At 38.5% G+C, this 18,103-nt stretch overlaps 1 pseudogene; it reads right to left on the bottom strand.

The window, feature by feature from the left end:
• Positions 1-718: 718 nt before the first annotated feature.
• Positions 719-18,103, bottom strand: part of LOC105719085 (heat shock protein HSP 90-alpha-like) — a 37,437-nt pseudogene continuing 20,052 nt past the window's right edge.

An 18,103-nucleotide genomic window follows, 5' to 3' on the forward strand; every position in this document is an offset into this window, starting at 1 on the left:
ATCTATGGTAGTACTAAAGAAAATATTACCAGCAGAAAAGATAAATTCATATCCAGATTATATATGTATTCCAATGAAGATAAATCCAATGAAGATAAACATTCACTTCCCGGATGGAAGAGAGCCAATTCAGTCAACCTGCCACTAGGTGGCAGGGTGGTCCCCGGGGAATGGTACCACAACAGAAACTCAACGTTGATATCCAAAATTGGCAGATAGACAAATAGGACTTAATTAAACTAAAAAGGCTTCTGCATAGAAAAAGGAATACGAACAGGCAACCTTCAGAATGGGAACAAATATTTGCAAACTATTTATCCAACAAGGACTGATATCCAGAATTTACAAGGGACTCATATTCAGAATTTACAAGGGATTCAAACAGCTCGACACCAAAAACTAATAATCTCATCGAAAAGTGGGCAAGGGAGACTTCCACCAAGATAGCCAAATAGGAACAACTCTGGAGCGCAGTTCCCAAGAAGAGCAACACAGAAGGCCAGTGATCTCTGCACTTCCAATCGAGGTACCAGGTTCATCCCAATGGGACTGGTTGGACGGTGGGTGTAGCACAAGGAGGGTAAACTGAGGCAGGGTGGGGCACTGCCTCACCGGGAAGTGCAACTGGCCAGAAGACTCCCCTCCTACCCAACAGATGCCATCGGGGACTTTTCCCCTCTGGCACTCTGATTCAGATACCGCACTTCTCCCAAGGTCTTTACAACCCACAGACCAGGAGATCCCCACTGGACTGACAAGTGCCATGAGTTACCAGCACAGATCTGAGCAGCCACTCCTGCCAGCTCCGTGGGCTGTCAGCACAAATCTGGGCGGATGTTTTGGCTGGTGCCTGGAGCGCCTGAGAGACAGAGCGTACCGCTTTCTAGAAAGAGGGGGAGCTGAAAGCAGGGAGACAAGTGATACGGCTTGGTGGGTCCCACCCCCTCAAAGACTAGCAAACTGAAACACTCTGGCTTTAGAGTTCTGCAGCCAGCACAACAGTTTGAGTTCCACCTGGGATGATTGAGCTTGGTGGGAGGACGGGCATCTGCCATTGCCTAGGTGGTTCTAATCTTATGTGTGTAAACAAAAGCCAGAGGAAACTCACACAGCAGCTAGACTGAGCCCATGTCAGCCCAGTAGTGCCTCTGCAGGCAGACTGTGACTAGACTCCCTTCTTGCTGGGCAGGGCGTCTCTGAAAAAAAGGCAGCAGCATGTCAGGGACTTATAGATAAAACCCCACCTTTCTGGGACAGAGCACATGGGAAAAGGGGCGATTGTGAGTTCCACTGTAGCAGACTCAAGTGTCCCTGCCCAGAACCCCTAAAGGGAGCAACAGAGCTCCCAGCACAGCACTTGAGCTCCAATAAGGGACAGACTGCCTCCTCAAGCGGCTCCCTGACCCCCATATAACCAAAAAGATGCCTCATACAGGAGAGCTCTGACTGACACCTCGCAGGTACCCTTCTGGAATGAAGCTACCGGAGGAAAGAACAGGCAGCAGTCCTTGCTGTTCTGCAGCCCCTGTGGGTGATTCCCAGGCAAGCAAGGTCTGGAGTGGACCTCTAGCAGTCTTACAGCAGGGGGCCTGACTGTTAGAAGGAAAACTAAAAAAACAAAAAGAAATAGCTTCAACATCAAAAGAAAGGACATCCACTCAGGGACCTCATCTAAAAATCACCAACTTCAAAGGCCAAAAATAGATAAATCCATGAAGATGGGAAGAAACCAGTGCAAAAAGGATGAAATCACCAAAGACCAGAACACCTCTCCTCCTCCAAGGGATCACAACTCCTCACCAGCAAGGGAACAAAACAAGATGGGAGAATGAGTTAGATGAATTGACAGAAGCAGGCTTGAGAAGGTGGGTAATAACAAACTTCTCTGAGCTAAAGGAACATGTTCTAACCCAATGCAAAGAAACTAAAAACCTTGAAAAAAGGTTAGATGAAATGATAACTAGAATAACCAGCTTAGAGAAGAACATAAACAACTTGTAGGTGCTGAAAAACACAACATGAGAACTTCATGAAGCATACACAAGTTTCAATAGCTGAATTGATCAAGCAGAAGGAAGGATATCAGAGATTGAAGATCAACTCAATGAAATAAAATGAGAAGGCAAGATTAGAGAAAAAGAGTAAAAAGAAATGAACAAAGCCACCAAGAAGTATGGGATTATGTGAAAAGACCTAATCTACGTTTGATTGGCGTACCTGAATGTGACGGAGATAATGAATCCAAGTTGGAAAACACTCTTCAGAATATTATCCAGGAGAACTTCCCCAACCTAGCAAGCCAGGCCAACATTCGAATCCAGGAAATAGAGAGAACACCACAAAGATATTCTTAAAGAAGAGCAACCCCAAGGCACATAATCATCAGATTCACCAGGGTTGAAATGAAGGAAAAATTCCAAGGGCAGCCAGAGAGGAAGGTCGGGTTACCCACAAAGCAAGGCCCATCAGACTCACAGAGGATATCTCAGCAGAAACCCTACAAGCCAGAAGAGAATGGGGCCAATATTCAGCATCCTGAAAGAAAGTAACTTTCAACCCAGAATTTCATATCCAGCCAAACTAAGCTTCATAAGTCAAGGAGAAATAAAATCCTTTATGGACAAGCAATTGCTGAGAGATTTCATCATCACCAGACCTGCCTTACAAGAGCTCCTGAAGGAAATACTAAACATGGAAAGGAACAACCAGTACCAGCCACTGAAAAAATGTACCAAATGGTAAAGACCATTGAAACAATGAAGAAAATGCATCAACTAACAGGCAAAACAACCAGCTAGTATCAAAATGGCAGGATCAAATTCACACATAACAATATTAACGTTAAATGTAAACAGCCTAAATGCCCAAATCAAAAGACACAGACTGGCAAATTGGATAAAAAGTTAAGACCCATTAGTGTGCTGTATTCAGGAGACCCATCTCTTGTGCAAAGACACACATAGACTCAAAATAAAGGGATGGAAGAAGATGTACCAAGCAAATAGAGAGTAAAAAAAAGCAGGGGTTGCAATCATAGTCTCTGATACAACAGACTTTAAACCAACAAAGATCAAAAGAGACAAAGAAAGGCATTACATAAAAAAGGATCAATGCAACAAGAAGAGCTAAGTTTCCTAAATAGATATACACCCAATACAGGAGCACCCAGATACATAAAGCAAGTTCTTAACAACCTAAAAAGAGACTTAGATGCCTGCACAATAATAGTGGGAGACTTTAACACTCCACTGTCAATATTAGACAGATCAACGAGACAGAAAATTAACAAGGATATCCAGCACTTGAACGCAGATCTGGACCAAGTGGACTTGATATACATCTACAGAACTCTCCACTCCAAATCCACAGAATATACATTCTTCTCAGCACCACATCACACCTACTCTAAAATTGACCACATAATTGGAAGTAAATCACTCCTCAGCAAATGCGAAAGAATGGAAATCATAACAAACACTCTCTCAGACCACAGTGCAATCAAATTAGAACTCAGGATTAAGAAACTAAGTCAGAACTGCACAACTTCATGGAAACTGAACAACTGGCTCTTGAATGTTGACTGGATAAACAATGGAAGGAAGGCAGAAATAAAGATGTTCTTCAAAACCAACGAGAACAAAGACACAACAAACCAGAATCTCTGGGACACATTTAAAGCAGTGTCTAGAGGGAAATTTACAGCACTAAATGCCCACATAAGAAGCGAGGAAAGATCTAAAATCAGCACCCTATCATCAAAATTGAAAGAGCTAGAGGAGCAAGATCAAACAAATTCAAAAGCTAGCAGAAGACAAGAAATAACTAAGATCAGAGCAGAACTGAAGGAGATAGAGACACAAAAAACCCTTCAAAACGTCAATAAATCTAGGAGGTGGTTTTTTGAAAAGATCAACAAAATAGACAGATCGCTAGCCAGGCTAATAAAAAATAAAAGAGAGAAGAATCAAAGAGGTGCAATAAAAAATGATGAAGGGGATATCACCACTGATTCCACAGAAATACAAACTACCATCAGAGATTACTACAAACAACTCTATGTACATAAACCAGTAAATCTAGAAGAAATGGATAAATTCCTGGACACTTACACCATCCCAAGACTAAACCAGGAAGAAACTGAATCCCTGAATAGACCAATAACAAGGTCTGAAGTTGAGGCAGCAATTAATAGCCTACCAACCAAAAAAGTCCAGGTCCAGACAGGTTCATGGCCAAATTCTACCAGATGTACAAAGAGGAGCTGGTACCATTCCTTCTGAAACTATTTCAAACAATACAATCTGGAAACCATCATTCTCAGCAAACTGACACAAGAACAGAAAATCAAAAACTGCATGTTCTCACTCATAGGTGAGTGTTGAACAATAAGAACACATGGACACAGGGAGGGGAACATCACACAGTGAGGTCTGTTGGGGACTGGGCGGGCTAGGGAAGGGACAGCAGGGAGTAGGGAAGTTGGGGAGGGATAACATTGGAAGAAATGCCTGACGTAGGTGACGGGGGGATGGAGGCAGCAAACCACCATGGCATGTGTGTACCTGTGCAACAATCCTGCAAGATCTGCACATGTACTCTGGAGCTTAAAGTATAATAATAAAAATATATATATATATAAAGCAGAAAAAAAGTGGCCAAAGAACACTAATAGACATTTTTCAAAAGAAGACATCCAATGGCCAACAGCTGTATGAAAAACTGTTCAACAGCACTAATCATCAAAGAATTGCAAATTAAAACTACAATGAGATATGATCTAAGACCAGTCAGAATGATTAAAAAGACAAAAAAAATAACAAATATTGGTAGGATGCAGAGGAAAGAGATTTCTTATACACTGTTAGTGGGAACATAAAACAGTATGAAGATTTCTCAAAGAACTAAAAATAGAACTGCTATTCAATCAAGCAATTCCACTACCTGGCAACTACTCAAAGGAAAATAAATCATTATATAAAAATGATAACCACCCCTATATGTTTGTGGCATAACTGTTCACAATAGCAAAGATATGAATCAACCTAAATGTCCATCAATGGATAATCGGATAAAGAAAATGTGGTACATGTCCATAACATGACACCATTTAGCAGTACAAAAGAGCAAAATTATGTCTTTTGAAGCAACTTTAATGGAACTGGAGGACATTAGCTTAAGTGAAACAAGTGAGACATAGAAAGATACACTGTATATTCTCACTTTATAAGTGGGAGCTAAATAATATGTATGCATGGATGTAGAATGTGGAATAATAGACAAAGGAAAATTGGAAAGGTGAAAGAGTGGGAGTGAGGGAAATAAGGATAAATCACTTAATGAGTGTAATGTTACATTATTTGAGTGAGGCATGCCATAAATTTATACACATTTTTGATAGAAACTTTGAATAATTAAAAGGAAAAAAAAAAACATGGCAGATCAGGCTACACATTAGTGGTAGCCAGGTCAACCTTCATAAGAAGTTCCTGTTAAGTCCAGATGTAGCCTACATCCCTGTTATTATTGTCACTGTGTTCATCAGTCCATTGGGCAAGCATGGGAGTGGCTAGGGAAAGAGAATGAGTAACATCCACAGAGATATTACTTTATTTATTTTTCCCCAGCTTTATTGAGGTACTGACAAACAAAGATCTATGTACTTAAGTTTTAAAATGTGATGTTTTGACATATGTATATATCGTGAAGTGATTATCACAACCAAGCTAATTAACATACTCCTTACCTTCACATAATACTTTTTTAAATCATGAGAACATGTAAAATCTACTCAAATATTAAGTATACGATACATTCTTATTTACTACAGTGGATGCCTTTTCCTGAGCATCCATATGGGACAAAATATTTTCACAATCTGTGTGCATTCTGAGACCAATCCATATACTTCTTCCCCAAACACATCTGTTACAAGTCTAAGCTTACTTCTTTGAAAGCCCCTAACTATTCAGCTAAACCATTAATTAGCAAGTACTCTATTAGAATAGATCTGCACTCTGGCCGCTTCTCACTCCAGATATTATAGACAACAAATATACTTCACGAAGGTCTGCCACTGGGGATATTTTCCTTTATCATTGCCCAGAACCACCCCTGACTGAGGCTGTTCATTAATTAATATCAATTAATGCAGCAAAATCTAGGGTTATATTCCTTCCTTTTTTGCCAATTTGTTAAATATTGTTTAACATCCTTAAACAATATCTTCACGTTTCCATGGTTTCTGCCATTATATATTAGCAAGGTCTTGCTATTTCATCATGGGTTATATTGTCTGCCACCGCAGAGCCCACCGAGATTTGACCCTAGCTATGGGTCTAGTGACAATGGAGGTGGGTCCCAGAACGAATAAACATTATTTTCCAAGGTATCCAACCCAGCTAATTGTATCGAAGGGTTTTCAGGCTGAGAAAGGCAGTCTCCTGGTGCCAGATGGCCAGGCTTTCTTTGGTAAGAGAGGTTCAGAATGAGTTGAGGGTTCAAGATGATCAGTTTCACCTGGATTCAACCAGATGTCTTCATGTCAAATTTTAGAATCCCATTCCTTTTCAATCAATGGCCTTTAACATAAGAAACTTTGAGAGACTATGAATTGTCATAATACATTTGTAATACAATTGTCATTGTAGTTTAACAACTCTCACAGTTAAAGTTTGTGTCTGATTTTCAGCAATATTGGCCCTGTACCTATTATACTAGAAAAAAAATCATGAAATCTATCTGATCTTCAGACCGTGACTTGAAGTGAAAGATAACAGACCTTAGCTTGTTATTTTCTCTTTGTAAGCATTCAAGTGCACACACAAAAAATCTATCTCACACTTCAGCCTTTGTAGTCATTATTACTGCCATTCAGTTAAGGACAGCAGCCACTTGAACTCCCAAGGTATGTGCTTAAATTGGCACTTAACTATAATCAGCCACAGATGATGCTGGATTAATTGTAATGTCATTTCATGCCATTGGTATTTAGTATCCCATATCCCGCTGGTAAAGATCATGCTCAGACCCAAGGGCATGACCAAACCAGTCCTCACACCCCATCTGAGGTAGGCTAAGAAATGCCCCTCTAAAACATCACACATCTCACATATCTCACATCCTAATCTCTGAAACCTGTGACTTTTATCTTACATGGTAAAAAAGATGAGGAGTGCAAATGAGATTAAATTAAAGATTGTGAGATGGGGAGAATATCCTGAATTATTTGGGTGGGCCTTACATACAATGACATGTATCCCTAGGGGAGAGGCAGGAGAGAGTTGATACATACAGAGGAGAAGGCCATATAAAGATACAAGGAGATTTCAAGATTGGAGTGAAATAACCGTTAGCTCAGGAATGCCAGAAGCCCCCAGAATTTGGAATGGACAGGAACAGACTCTCCCCTGGAGCTTCCAGAGGGAGTGAGGCCCCTTCTCACACCTTAACTGTGGTTCAGTCATTCTTATTTTTAACTCCTAGCCTCAGAACTGTGAGATCCATGAATTTCTCCTACTTTAAGCCACCTAGTTTGGGGTAATCTGTTACAGAAGCCTGGGCAACTAATATGTCATCTTTACGGGGTATATTTTCTGGAACTATGCCTGATAGCAATTCTGTAATAATCATCAGTAGCAATCTGGGTAGTCATCAGGAGATCGATACCAGACAGTATGTTAAACAGGGTAAGTTAAACTGTAAAATTATTAACTATAGTAAAGGACTAACTATAAAATATAAGAGAAGTCTATACAGTGACCCAGGATGAGAGAGAGTGCCCAGAGAAAAACAAACTTGAAAAGGAGTTTAGACCTCATAGCAGAGGTGGGTCATCCAACAGATAGTCAAGAAGTTAAATAGTTTAGCCACACTGGAGCTATTCTTGAAATTCTGGGCAAATAGACAACCCTCTGGATTATAGGTGCAAGAGCTGGCCATGAGCAACCAGTGGCAGTGGAAGTCCAGGTGACAGTAGGTAGAGAAGACCTCCAAGTATGCAGACCACTTCAGAGGGAGTGGTAGCTCTGCCTGAATACCCAGGGCATAGGTAGGCTGTGTGAAGACCACACAGAACTTATGGACAAGTAGCTGTTCTGTTTGTAACCCTTTGTGCTATAGGCAGCTGTGTGTAAGCAGGGATATTGATTTCCATGTTAAGAAGTTTGTAGAAAGTCCATTGCCAGGCAGAGGTTGGTAGCAGAGAAATTGTTACGGGCCTTACGTTGGGGCAGGCTCCATGGTACCAACACTAATCTCTCCTCTCCAATGGCCACCCCTTGGCATGGAAATTGCAGGAGTCTCTTGCTCCTGTAAAGTCCCTCCAGTACCCTCCACTAAGAAAGCTTGCCACCATGCTCATTTTTTAAAGGGGAAATGCTTAAAGAAATTTCACTGTTTATCACAGAGTGTATATTGAAGGGTTTATTAGAAGTTGAGAGGCAATGAATAAATGACACAATCGTATATATACTGTACAGCTCATAATCACATTTCCCCAGTTGTTCCAAATGTGTTTTTTTTTTCTTTTTTTTTTATTGCATTTTAGGTTTTGGGGTACATGTGAAGAACATCCAAATGTGTTTTTTACAGTTAAGATGGTTTGTTTTCCTCTTGATTCCAGATTCAGTCAAGGTTTACACACTACATTTTGTTGTCAAAGTCTCTTTAGTCTTACTTAACCTAGAATAATTCCTTCATATTTTTTCATCTTTCATAATATTGACATTTTGAAGAGTCTAGACTCTCATATGATGTGTTCCACATCTGAATCATCTGATTATTTCCATGTGATATGATTCATTGTAAGCATCTGTGGCAACAATATCACAGAGCAGATACTGCATTCTTTCTTTTGCACCCTACTAGGGGGCCTGTGATGTCAATTTGCTCCATAGTTGGTAAAATTGCTGGGTAGAGATGTTGTCTGCCAGATATCTTTACTGTAAAGGTAGATTTCCTCATTTGTATTAAAAAGTAATCTGTGGGATCACACTTAAAAACCATGAAAATACCTTTCTTCCTTCCTCCCTCCCTCCTTTCTTCCTCCCTCCTTCCTTCATTCCTTCCTTCTTTCCCTCCCTCCCTCCCTTCCTTCCTCCCTCCCTTTCTTCCTCCCTCCCTCCCTCCTTCCTTCATTCCTTCCTTCCTTCTTTCCCTCCCTTCCTTCTTTCCTCCCTCCCTCTCTTCCTTCCTTCCCTGCTTCTTTCTCTCCCTCCCTCTCTCTACATTTTTATGAATATCACTATGGATTCAGATTTTTTAAATTCAGTGAATTATAATCTTTTTCTGTCATTCTTTTATAAATCTTTTTTATTGAGGTGGAATTCACATAACACAATTAGCCATTTCAATTTATTGTGACATTTAGTACATTCACAATGCTGTTCAACCCACCTATATTAAATTCCAAATCATTTTCAAGACCCGAAAAGAAAAGCCCATATCCGCTAAGCAGCCACTTGTATGTTGCTTTCCCCATTAATTCCCTGACAACTACCAATCTTCTTTGCATCCCTACTATTTTATCTATTGTGGGGATTTCACATGAGGGGAATAATACAGTAAGTGTCCTTTTGTGTTCAGTTTCTTTAACTTAATTTAATGTTTTTGAGATTCACCCTGTACCACATATCAGTATCTCTTTTCTTTTCATGGCTGAATAATGGCCATTCTATGTATATATATGACTTTTTATTTATTCATTCATTTGTGAATGGATATGTTTGTAATTTCTACCCTTTGGCTACTGTGAATAGTACTGCTATAAACATTCCTGTACAAGCATTTGCTTGAATATCTATTCTCAATACTTTTGAGTATATACAAAGAAGTGGAATTCCTGGGTCAAATGGTAACTTTACATTTAATTTTTTGTGAAACTACCAAACCTTTACCCAGTGGCTACAGCATTTCACATTTCCAGTAGCAATGTATAAGGTTCTTTTTTCTCTACATCCTTACCAACACTTGTTATTTCTGTTTTTCATTGTGGCTATGTTAAGTGGGCATTAGTTGATAACTCATTGTGGTTTGGATTAGCACTTTCCTAATGACTGGTATTAAACTTCATTTTGTGTGCTCATTAGACATATATATGTATATCTACATTGAAGGAATATCGATTCAAATTATTTTTATATTTTTAAATTGGGTTATTTTCTTTTTATCACTGAGGGTATAATACTGTGTTTTCTTGTAAGAATTTTATGTTTTAGCTCTTACATTTAGGTCTTTAATCCTTTTTCAGTTAATTTGTATTTATGTTGTGAAGTCAGTGTCCACCTTAATTCTTTTGCATGTGGAGATCTAGTTGTTCCAGCACCAATTATTGAAGAGACTATTCTTCCTCCATTGGATGATCTTAGAACCCTTGCCAAAAATCAGTTGTTTACAAAGTAGATCTATGAACTCAAAATGATCTTACATTTATTTATGTTCTAAATAACTTGTTCAGAAACACTTAATTTTCAGAGTACAGGTCTTTCACTTTCTTGCTTAAATTTATTCCTAGGTATTTTATTCTTTTGAATGTTCTCATAAATGAAATTGCTTTCTCAATTTCCTTTTTGAATTGTTCATCACTGGTCTGTAGAAGTTTCAGCAATTTGTGTGTGCTGCTTTTGTGTCTTGTAACTTTGCTGAAATGTTTATTAGCTCTACTAGTACCTTAGTCGATTCTATAAACTTTTTCTGCATCTAAGAGTATGGCATCTGTGAATTAGGATCGTTTTGATTCTTTCTGTCCAATTTGGGTATCTTTTATTTTTTTCTTGTTTCATTGATCAGAACTTCAAGTACAATATTGCACAGAAGTGGTGAAATTGGGCATATTTGTCTTGTTCCTGGTATTAGGGGGAACATTTTCTGTCTTTTACCATTGCGTATGATGTTCACCTTGAGTTTTTCATAAATGCCCTTTAGCAGGTTGAGAAAGTTTCCTTCTATTTCTACTTGGTTAAGCGTTTTTCTTATGAAAGGGGCACTCCTGCAATACTTAGCTAGGCCACTTATAACTTTAGCCTCTACTTCCTGCTTGCACTGAGCCTAAAGATTGGCCAGAGATGAAAGTTTACAGTTTTCTCAGTTCTCTTCTGAGCATGTATCCTGCCCTGGCATCTGTATGTCTTTCTAAATTTGGCAGTGCACATAGTGCTTTTAAATGCCCCATTTTCCCAAAGAAGCTCCCAGCTTTCCTCCCAGCATTTCAGTATGTCAATTGCTTTCCTTGATTGTATTATTTTGCTCCAAGTACCTGCATGTTATTTATCACTGCCTTACTATCTTTTTGGGTGATTCTCTCTACGTAGCTACTTTTGTGCTCTAAGAGAATTTCAAGTTAGGTGAAGCAAAGTCAAGAATCTTGCATGAGTCCTTAGGCAGGCAACTGACAGGTCTAATTCAATTCTTTGAAATAAAATCTGCTATTCATCCTCCAGAACCAAGGACCAGGGTCCCAAACTGGCAGCATGGGCTACCGTTATCAAGTTTGCCAGCAAATCAAAGAGGGGTATGGAGCAAGAACAAGTAAAAACACTGGAAAACATTCCTACTATTTTTGAATTACCTTTTCCTCTATTCAGTGTTTGCTCGGTTGCTGCAAACTTTTGACCATTTTCCAGAGAACTATCAAAGTTGGCTGTGACAATTTTGCTTGACCTTTTGGTGTTTTCCCACCATTTCCAATGATAGTACTTCACTAATGAACAGCTATTACTTTTTGTGATGTTCACAATATTCTCAGTTATTCTCAATTTGGCACTTTTAGTCAATGTGTGCTTTTCTTTTCTTTTCTTTTTTTTTTTTGAGACGGAGTTTCGCTCTTGTTACCCAGGCTGGAGTGCAATGGCGTGATCTCGGCTCACCGCAACCTCCGCCTCCTGGATTCAGGCAATTCTACTGCCTCAGCCTCCTGAGTAGCTGGGATTACAGGCACGCGCCACCATGCCCAGCTAATTTTTTGTATTTTTAGTAGAGATGGGGTTTCACCATATTGACCAGGATGGTCTTGATCTCTTGACCTCGTGATCCACCCGCCTCGGCCTCCCAAAGTGCTGGGATTACAGGCGTGAGCCACCACGCCCGGCCAATGTGTGCTTTTCGTCAGTATTGATTTATCTCCTCAAGCCTCAGTCTTCCCATTTGTATTACAAAATCATTTTTCTTTCAGGGATTTTGAGGATTAGAGGTTATATTTTTAAGACAGTGTAATATTAGGCATGAAGAAGTTCAGTAGCTCTCCATTATGATGGTAATCTCAGATCTTCTTCATGATGTGAACAGTTTTTCTTCTTCCTCAGTTATTAGACACATATTTATTTGCAATCTCTCAGAAGCCAGGCACCCTCTGGGTATGGGAGGAGCACTAGGGAACAATACACAACCCCTGACTCAAAGTGGTCTGTAGCCTAATGACAAAAAGTCAAGTAAATATGCGAGTACCATGTTCAGAGGAGGAAGGGCAAGTATGAGGGGAGAAGTCCAAAACGAAACCTAGTGGAGTCTTGAGGTAGATTTGGGAATCCTTTGCAGAGAAAATAGCATTTAAATTTGTACAGGCCATGTTTTCTACAATGCCCAGAAAGTGTAGCAGGTAGTATCCACGTTGAGGTAAAGAAAGAGAACACTTCGAGAACTAAAAATGTCATGAACAAAGGCTCCTGAAGCTGTCAAAGAGCAAAAAAGCCTCTAGAAACTTCAAGGGGCAGTGAAATGACTGAGAATACAGAAAGTGGAGAATGTTGGAGAAAACAATCATATTTTAAATATTTTCTAAGATATTTAAGAAGATCAACCATTAATTGATCCATAGAGAATAATTTTACTTAGTGCTGAATATTAGAAATTATGGAGGCAATATTTTTTGTTTATAATGCTGTAAAACTAGCAGTTATCTTTAGAAGAATAGAAAGTGTGTTCCATTATAGTACAAACTGTGAAAATGATTTGCCTTGAATTTGCAATATATATATTCATATATTTGAAAAGAAGAAAAAATAGGAAGGAAAGAGGAAGGGAGGGAAGGAGAAAGAAAATTAAGAAAGGAAAGAGGAAGGAAGGAAGAAGGGAAGGAGAAAGGAAAAAGGAAAGAGGGATGAAAGGAGAAAGGGAGGGAAGATGAAAAGGGATGAAGAGGGGAACCCAGGAAGAGGGAAAGGGAGAGAGAGAAGGAGATGGAGGTGAAGGAAAAAGACAAGGAGAAAAAATAGAGAAAAGGTAGGTAGGGAAAGGGAAAAGGAGGAAGGAAAAGAAGGAAGGAAAGAAGAGAAAGAAAAAAGGAAGAAAGAAAAAAGGAAGAAAGAAAAAAGAAGGAAAGAAAGAAAAAACAGGAAAGAAAGAGAAGGAGAAAGAAAGAAAGAATGGGAAAGAAAGGTAGGTAGATTCTGAGTTTCTATTTGTTCACTTGATGGAATGTATTTAATAATTTTTTTCAAGATATCTCCCAGATATGAATGGTAACAGGATGTTTACACCAGAGATAAGATTGGACTGAAATACTAGTCCACTCTGGGAGCTAATAAAAGTGAAGATTTGAATTTAAGTATCACTTTCTCCTAGAAGCACACGAACAAGGAAATGGGGGTCAAAAGGGCAGTGGCAGTGTTGTAAGCACTTTATCTGAAACATAAACATTACTGGAGTGCATTTTGGACCAAATTACCTCTCTCAGATCTGGGATGTTAGCATTCCTACCCTACTTAAGCATGGCAATTTTACTGTGGCTTTGAGGAGGGCTGAGCAGGGGGCTTGGCTGGACACTTGAGAAAAGGATCTTACCTCAAGGGCTAATATAACTCAGGCAATTAAAAGGCATCCCACCGAGGGGGATCTCATAAAACCCAAATCCATGGAACAGAACCCTCCTCCTATAAATATCACAGGCGATTGGTGCATATATCAGTCCATTCTGAAAGATAATGCAGCCATCTTTCCCTTGTAAACAGACACAGTTAGTAGATCCAGAAATACTGCACATGAATGAACCATGCCCAATTAAGTCTTGGTTTTATCTTATTGAAAATACCATGGGAACCTCTGTTTTTTCCATCACAGATTACAGAAGAATGGACAACAGAATTGTACTGTCTAAAACCAGAAGTAATATCTGCATGGAATAGTCTATTTTAAAAAATAATTTTTAAGAAGGTGATGAAGGAAAAAAACGAGATAGCCACTTGGAAAACTGGGTATTCTGCCTGATTTAAAGGTTCCCAAGAATATTTTATCAATAAACATATATGTGTGTGTGTATTTTACAATTTCAGCAAAATGTATCTGGGTCTCAGTTCTTCAAAGGAATTTGCTATACTGAAATCCACCATGAAATACTATGATAAAATAGTAGCTCATTGGGTTCAGAGATGATTTTTTAAAAATGAAGTCTATATAGCATTATTCACAATAACCGAAAGGTGGAAGGAACACAAATATGCAGAGATGAATGAATAAATAAAATATAGTTTATATACAATGGAATATTATTCAGCCTTAAAAAGGAAGAAAATTGATGCATGCTGAAACTTGGATGAACATGGAGGAAACTTGAAGACATTGTGCTAAGTGAAATAAGCCAGATACAAAAGGATAAACACTATGATTCCACTAATATGAGGTTCCTAAAAGTAGTCAGATTCACAGAGACAGAAAGTAGAATGGTTTTGCCAGTGGCTGGGGGCAGGGAAAAATAGGAAATTGTTTAAGGAGTACAGAGTTGCAGTTAGAAAAGAAGAAAAGAGTTCTGGAGATGATGGTAAGGATGGCAAAACAATGTGAATGTAATTAATGCCACTGAACTTGTCACTTAAAAATTGTTAATTTTAGGCCGGGCGCGGTGGCTCAAGCCTGTAATCCCAGCACTTTGGGAGGCCGAGGCGGGTGGATCACGAGGTCGAGAGATCGAGACCATCCTGGTCAACATTGTGAAACCCCGTCTCTATTAATACAAAAAAAAAAAAAATTAGCTGGGCACGGTGGCGCGTGCCTGTAATCCCAGCTACTCAGGAGGCTGAGGCAGGAGAATTGCCTGAACCCAGGAGGCGGAGGTTGCGGTGAGCCGAGATCGCGCCATTGCACTCCAGCCTGGGTAACAAGAGCGAGACTCCGTCTCAAAAAAAAAAAAAAAAAAAAAAAAAAAAAAAAAAAAAAAATTGTTAATTTTAGGTATATTTTACCGCAATGAAAATAAATAATGAAGTTACTTCTTTCCATGTTATTTTAGAATACCTCTATTTACCCTCTTTCAAAAATGTTGTTATGCTATTAACTTCAGAAATAGCCTTCACAACAGTCCTTGCCCCTGTATAATTCTTTTTAGGATATTGCTTGACTAATCAGGCAGTTAGTAGCTATTGCAAATTAGAGAGAAGCAAATTAAAATATCAATGCATTTGTCATGCTGTATTGTTGGAAGCTGTCAGCACATAGAGGCTTGCTTCTGATCCTGCCAAGGATCACTAGGTTGCCAAACTTACAGCCTTGCTAATGGATAAGGAGACAGGGATTGCTCCAAAACCCAAACTTTGCAAAGCTGTAAATTGGTTGTGAGAGATGCTTCCAGCAGTAGTAGCCAAAACATTACTTAGCCAGTCTGAACTTTGCTCATTTTGTGTGTTTCTAACTTATTCTAGAAACACTTCTTGCTGGAACTCTCCTTCTTGGATTAGTAGCTTTGGTTAACCAGGCATTTTACCTGCTATAAAATATGAATGTTCTAGGACAGATGAGAGCAAACAATTAAAAGAGGACTTGGTTGAGGGAGGATAAAAATTACCAAGAGTACAAACACAAATTAAAATTTAAAATATGCTGCACTCTGCATTCATGGAAACAGGAGAGTTAACAGTTTTTCAAATAGTATAGCTTCAACTTACTCTGAATTGTCTTTACGATATATTCTCATTTCAGTCTACTTTTTAGCCACAAGCTTTCTATAGACACTTGTGAAATGAGTCATTTTTATACTGCCTTAATAATGAGGAAGTTGAGAAAGTAATAAACATGCAGCACATCTCCATCAGGATTTGATTTTGTGTAAAGATCCATTCACATGCTAAATGGTTGCAAAATTTTGGCAGAAATGCTACACTTAGACTGGTACAAAAATCTAGACCTTTGCTCTCAAATTAATGTCAGTTTTTTCTCCTGTTTTTCTTAGTCCCAAACCTTCTTGCCCACAATAAAACTATGTAGTATCTCTTGTGTGGTCCCATTATCAGCCTAAGGGGAACAAAAGTGTGGGATCCTCTATTGATCTTTCTATCAGAGAGTTTCAGAGATAGGAGAGCTGGAGATAGGGTACACAGGAGGATGTCATACATAGAATATTAACTTCCATAATTCATCATCATAGTTAAAAATAACAACAATGTACACTCTGTCTGCCAGTCATCATACCACACAGAAGCAGCCACAACTCAACAAAGTACTGGTTTTCTCAACCATTGGGAGAAGCAAGTCCCCTGGAGTAGTTTCCAGCTTAACTGAATAATAAAGACAAACACATATGAAAAAGACACAAGAATTTTTCCAAACAAAAAAAAGTTTAAATCAATGTAAGTAAATGGGAGTAAATCAATGTAAGTAAATGACTGTGGAGCTATGAGAATAACCTCAGGTAGAAGAGTGAGGAGGATAATTAAATACTCTTTATGCTTTGGCCACACTTCTTCCCTTTCATGTGTCTCTTCTTTGATACAGTTTACTTATTTGCATGAGTCAGTATTAGACAATGCAAATGCACTTGAAAGAATGAATGGTGAATGAGAAATGTGATAGCAAAGGTAGTTACTGAATAGGTTCATTATATACGATGCATAAAAATTCCTGCTATAACAATATATAAACTTATTTGAAAATCCATACATCTTTGACCAATTAAAAGAAATAAAAAGATCAAGCTTTAATTTTTTATGATTAAAATTACTTTAAAAATGTTAAATGTCTCTAAATGAAATTCAGACAAAACAATTGCTTTCTTAAAATATTAAGATTTGTAAAAGTATGTTTTACCCCTCCCTTATGACATTTAAGTAGTCAAGAACATTTTTAAAGACAATATAGCTTTTCTTAAGTAGTTCACTCCTGTTTTTGCTTAACTTTCTCTTAAATAATTTCTGTACTTCCTTTCTTTTACTGGCTTGCATAGAAACCCTTTTTCTAATGATGTCCTAAAACTAAGTCATTGCATATATGTATCACCAAACAGCTATGACAGGTGATGCAAACAGCCAGGAAACTAACAGGAATAAGCTGGTAAGGACCAACATAAAGAGTTTCATTATTCTGCATAAATATCAATTATTATTTTTTGTCAGAAAAATATGCATTTATTGGTAATATACTTGTTTTTTAAGATAACTAAGCTGTATATATCTTAGCTATATTACGTAAACAACAAACAAGCAAAACCACTAATAAAAACAAAAACTACCCAATAGGAAATGTCTTATAGATGAGAATTTTAAATTAAAAGGTTCATGTTTATCTTTTATAGCTTTATTTTCTTCCCCAGCATATTGCTTGAATGTCCCTCTCTGTTCAATATCGTAATTCCTATGAAATGTATCAGATGTCATCACCCTCTCAGGATGACAGTGACAAATCTGTTTCATTCTGTCTCTAATCTTGGGCTGGTGGCCCTAAAAACTGAGGGCAGCGGGAGTATCTGTCAAGTGCTCTGAACACAGATGTCATCAGACCCTGAGGATGTGAATGCTTTTCAGCAGGATCTCCCGCATCTCTCACTCTTCACTAATCCACCGTCTACTCTAGAGTCACAGTGATCTTCCTCAAAGGAAAATCTGAACATGCTACTGCCTTCTTAAAAAGCTGTGAGTGGCTTTCCATTGTCTGTCATCCAGGAGCTGGTTTTTTGAAAAGATCAACAAAATAGACAGACCACTAGCCAGATTAATAAAAAAGAAAAGACAGAATAACCAAATAGACCAAATAGATGCAATAAAAAACGATAAAGGGGATATCACCACAGATTCCACAGAAATTCAAACCATCATCAGAGATTATTACAAACAACTCTATGCACATAAACTAGGAAACCTGGAAAAAATGGATAAATTCCTGGACACTTGCCTCCTCCTAAGCCTAAACT

The sequence above is a fragment of the Aotus nancymaae genome, unplaced genomic scaffold (genome assembly GCF_030222135.1).
Source record: "Aotus nancymaae isolate 86718 unplaced genomic scaffold, 86718_ANA_hifiasm-v0.15.2.pri h1tg000029l, whole genome shotgun sequence".
NCBI classification, from domain to species: domain Eukaryota; kingdom Metazoa; phylum Chordata; class Mammalia; order Primates; family Aotidae; genus Aotus; species Aotus nancymaae.